The following is a 5,383-nucleotide window of genomic DNA, read 5'->3' as shown; positions in this document are numbered from 1 at the left end:
CCAAATAAAATAACTCTTATTTTAACAATGTGTATAGTTTACAAACTACGAGACTCCGAGAGAATTAGGACACCAATCCCAACAGGTGGATCATGTTTAAGTGATAATTTAAATTGTCTATAGTAGATGGATAAGGTTAGATACCTTATCTTGGTAACACTATGAGTATGGCCTGCTTGGTAGGTGTTACAATTATTGTAAAGTGTTAAAATGATCTGATCCTGATCATTCATGTATAGACATGTGAACGGGGATATTCTATACAAAAGGAGTTTATATAAGACTAGACCACAAAATATTTAGTCTCATTATATAACGCCATTCATAATAGAGACTTACATTTCACCAAGATGACCATAGGTAACATGACCTGAATCTTCAGTGAGTTGTGAACTTCCTGCCTATGAGGGCAGTCTTTGATTTGTATGGGTGAGAGTGGCCAGATCGCCGACTCAACAAGCTCAACATTTTGGGGATTCGTCTGATTGGGGAGCTGGGAACACAACTACACAAGGTGGAATTCACTCCTTCCCCGAGACAGAGGTAAGTAGATAAATTGCTCCCTTAAGAACTTATTCTAGGTGTTGAACAATATGGTGCCACACACTCTCTTGGCCTGAGAGGGTTTAGTCATAGTTGGACTATGATCTATTGTTCATTAGAGGGATCAGTGGTACATAATGAGTTAGATATAACTATAGGGGCAAAACGGTTATTTGGCCTCGCTGTACTTACGAGCAATTTGTGAAGGGTCATCATATTGTTGATTGGTGATATCCAATGGACACAGAAATATATCTGTAGTGCGAAGAATGCAACTGTCGGTCTTTAGTGGAGTGCCCGACAGTTAACGGATGGTGAATAATGTAATTAAAGAGTTTAATTAATTATTTATGTACCATTGGAATTTCAAGCTGCAGGTCCATGAGGTCCCCTTGGTAGCTCAATAGGATTTACTTGAGAATTAGTTTTTGGATTAATTTGAATTGTTCAAATTAATAGAGGGATTTAATTATATATGATATAATTAAATTGATTCAATTATATATGATATAATTGTCTTAATGTATTTGATACATTATAGCTTAATGGGAGGAAATAAATATTTGAATGAGATTCAAATTTAGTTTCTATGAATTGGATTCATAGTTGTTAAATTTAATATAAATGAGATTTATATTTAATGCCATATAAAAGAGAAAAGAAACTATAGTTTATATTGTATGTGATACAACATTAAAACTTTAGGTTATATGTTATATCTGATATAACATATAGTTTAATATATCTATAATATGATAAGTTAGTTATCATATTTATATTTATATTAAATTATTATTATAAATATTTGAAGATTTTTCCTTTTCAAGACTTTTTATTTCAACTGCACCATAAGAAAAAACATTAGTAATTTCAAAAGGATCTAGCTATTTGGACTTAAGTTTTCTAGGCATCAATTGTAATCTATAATTGTAAAGCAAAATTTGTCCAATTTTGAAGTCATTACTTGAATTTTCATAAGCATCTTGTCTTAATTCTTCTAATCGTTGTAATTCTAGGAGTCTTTCATTTTCAGCCTGAGCTAGATTCAAATTACATTGTTTTACCACCCAATACGCTTTGTGTTCAACCTCTACTAGAAGATGGCATGCCTTGCCATATACAATTCTATATGAAGTTGTTCGTATGGGCGTCTTAAAAGTGGTTCTGTAAGCCTAAAGCGCATCATTAAGTTTAGAACTCCAATCTTTTCTTTTCAAGTAGATAGTTTTTTCTAAAATGTTTTTCACTTCTCTATTGGACCGCTTGGCCATTTGTTTGAGGATGATACGTGTTGCAACACGGTGGTGAACTCCTTATTTTCTCAATAATGTCTCAATGGTCCTATTGAAAAAATGTGTTCCTTGGTCACTTATGATGGCCCTAGGAATTCCAAATCTAGAAAAATATTATTTCTAAGAAATTTTGAAACAATAGAAGAATCATTTGTTGTAGTGGGGATTGCCTTAACCCACTTGGAAACATAATCTACTCCATACAAAATGTACAGATAGCCAAACGAAGAAGGAAATGAACCCATAAAATCAAGCTCCACACGTCAAATATTTCACAAACAAGAATGGAATTGAGAGGCATTTCATTTATTTTTTACAAAGATCCAGATTTTTGACACTTTTCATAAGACTTGCAATATACAAACAAATAGACAAAAAGAGAATTTCAAAATAGTCCTGAATCTAAATTTTTTTTAGTAGTTCGTTTTGGACTAAAATGACCTCAACATGCATGTTCATGACAAAATGACAAAACAGACTCAAACTCTTCGTTAAGGACACATCTTCTAATGATTGATCTGAGCAAAATTTTCACAGATAAAAAGGATTCCATACAAAGTATTTAGAGTCACTTTTTAGTTTAGACCTTTTAGATGGACATGTTAAAGGGAAACTTATAAGTCACAAGGTAATTTATCATGTCGGCGTACCACGGTAGGAAAGCAGATATCTTGAAAAGGTGTTCATTAGGAAAGTCTTCTCTAATTAGAATTAACTCTTCTTCTTGCATGATTCGACTTAGATGGTCGGCCACTGAATTTTTTGATCCTTTTTTATCTTTGATAGTTAAGTTGAACTCTTACAAAAGAAGGATCCATTTTACAAGTCTAGGCTTGAATTCTTTCTTCGTCATGAGGTACCTAAGAGCGGCGTGGTCAATGTAATCAATTATTGAAAAATCGAGAATGTAAGATCTAAATTTATCTAAAGAAAAAATAATGGAAAGAAATTCTTTTTCTGTGGTTGAATAACTAATTTTAGATGAATTGAGAGTTCTAGATGCAAAATCGATGACATGACACTTCTTGTCAACTCTTTGTCCTAATACTGCCCATACTGCTAGGTTAGCATCGCACATGATCTCAAATGGCAAGTTCCATCGGGGTGGTTGAAGGATTGAAGTTAATGTCAAATTCTCTTTGAGTGTGTCAAAGGCTTCCTTGCATTCATCGCTGAAATCAAATGTGGCATCTTTTTGAAGTAGGCTTGACAAAGGAAGTGCAATTTTTGAAAAGTTTTTAATGAACCTCCTGTTGAATCTTGTTCTACCAAGAAAAAAGTGTACTTCCCTAATTTTTTTAGGATACGGAAGGTTAGTAATGATATTTATTTTTACTTTATCAACGTCTATGCCTTTAGAAGATACAAGGTGTCTTAAAACAATTTCGTGAGAAGCCATGAAGTGACATTTTTCATAATTCAAAACCAAATTTGTTTCTATGCATCTTTTCAATATCAAACTCAAATTGTGTAAACAATCTTCAAAAGAATTACCATACACAGTGAAGTCATTCATGAAAATTTCTATGTACTTTTCTATGTAGTCGGAGAAAATACTCATCATGCATAGTTGAAATGTACCTGGGGCGTTACATAGCCTAAATGACATTCTTCTAAATGCATATGTACCTTAGGTGCACGTAAAAGTAGTCATTTCTTGATCTTCCTGTGCTATTGGTATTTGATAAAATCCAGAGAAACCGTTAAGAAAACAAAAATATGGTTTTTTGGTGAGCCGTTCAACTATTTGGTCAATGAAAGGTATAGGAAAGTGATCTTTTTTTTGTTACCTCATTGAGTTTTCTAAAATATATACACATTCTCCAACCATTTTGCACTCTCATTGGAATCATCTCACCCTTTTAATTTTTTACAATAGTCATTCTGGTTTTCTTTGGTACCAAATGTATCAAAGTTACCTATTGGCTATCTGGGTCTAGATATATCATTCCAGCTTCAAGGAGCTCGAGGATTTCCTTGTGAACAATTTCTTTCATGGTTGGATTTAGTCTTCTTTGAGGTTGAACGGTTGCCTTGGCTCCGTCCTTTAGAACAATTCTGTGCATGCAAAGGGAAAGGCTTATCCCTTTGATATCATCCAAAGTCCAACAAATTGATTTCGTGTAGTTCTTCAATGTTTCTACTAGTGATCATTCTTGAGAAGATGTGAGTTTTCTAGATATGATCACAAGAAAGGCTTTCTCTTCTCCGAGAAAAACATACTTGAGGTGAGAAGGGAATGCCTTAAGCTCGATCCCTTGTACCTGAGATTCAACAACATCATTATTAGAAGAATTATCATTCAAATCAAAATCAGTAGAAGTAAACAAAGAGTCAATCGAAGAGTTATCATCATCAAAATCAATGGAGGGGGTAACCAAACAGTCCAAATTTTTATCAATAGAAAACAACAATTTATCAAACATGTCGCATGTATCTATGAGCAAAGAGACAAATACTCCTCTGAAAATTTCATGGCATCATAAATGTTGAAAGACTTTACCTCTCCATCAAATTCTACTGATAAAGACCCCTTATCTACATCGATTCTAGTTTTTGTTATTTTCATGAAGGGTCTACCAAGTATATTATTAGAAGAAGAAGTAGAATATGGTTCATCCATTTTCAAAACATAAAAATCAATTGGAAATATTAATTCACCAACTCTTAACAAAACATCCTCTACTATGCCTAAGGGTTGTATATATGACCTATCGGCTAGTTGTATGCCAACATTCGTTTTTGTAGGCCATTCAATTTTCGGTCTTCATAAATATGGTAAGCCATAACGTTTATTGAAACACATAACTCTAGCATAGTATGAGTAATAATTCTATCTCCTATTTTGTATGGCAAGGTAAACATTCTCAGATCTCTACAATTTTGGGGCATATATTTTTTTAACAAAGTAGAGACATTCTTGCTAACAGTTAATCTCTCATCTTCCTTCCCCTTTCTTTTCTTAGTACACAAATCTTTTAAAAATTTAGCATACCTGCAAAGAGATGTTAATTTGTACCTTTCTGAACATCTCAACAAGCTTTGGGTCGGTATCTTCTACCTTAGGTCTTGCTAATCTACTAGGAAATGGTGCCTTAGGTACATACGACTCTACTTTAGGAGGAGAGTAATCACATACCTCGAGAAAAATAGGAGTCTCCTTTGGTTCACTTACCTTGCTCTCTTGTTCTTTCATTACATTTTCTTGCTTATTTGAAGGGAATTGAACCAGGTTTGCATCTTGAGAGGAGGAGGGAGTATCCTTACCGCTTCTGAGAATGATTACACTTACATTTGCATGCTTCGGTTTAGTGGGGAGCTTTCTGGATGATTTACTTTCAAGATTGCTTACCACAGTTGCAAGTTGCATGATTTGTGTGCCCAAGTTTGAGAAGCCTTGTTTAGTCTCTTGTTGAAAAGATTTGGTGTCTTGTTGAAATTGTTTGGTTTCTTGTTAAAGTTGTATGTTATCCTTTTGCAAATTGTGGAGTTCCTGTTGAAATTTCAGAGAGTGGTCAGCAAGGGATTTCACTACATCCTCGAGAGAC

This window comes from Benincasa hispida, unplaced genomic scaffold, assembly GCF_009727055.1.
Source record: "Benincasa hispida cultivar B227 unplaced genomic scaffold, ASM972705v1 Contig285, whole genome shotgun sequence".
In the NCBI taxonomy this organism is placed as follows: Eukaryota; Viridiplantae; Streptophyta; class Magnoliopsida; order Cucurbitales; family Cucurbitaceae; genus Benincasa; species Benincasa hispida.
This window is presented reverse-complemented; position numbering follows the sequence as displayed.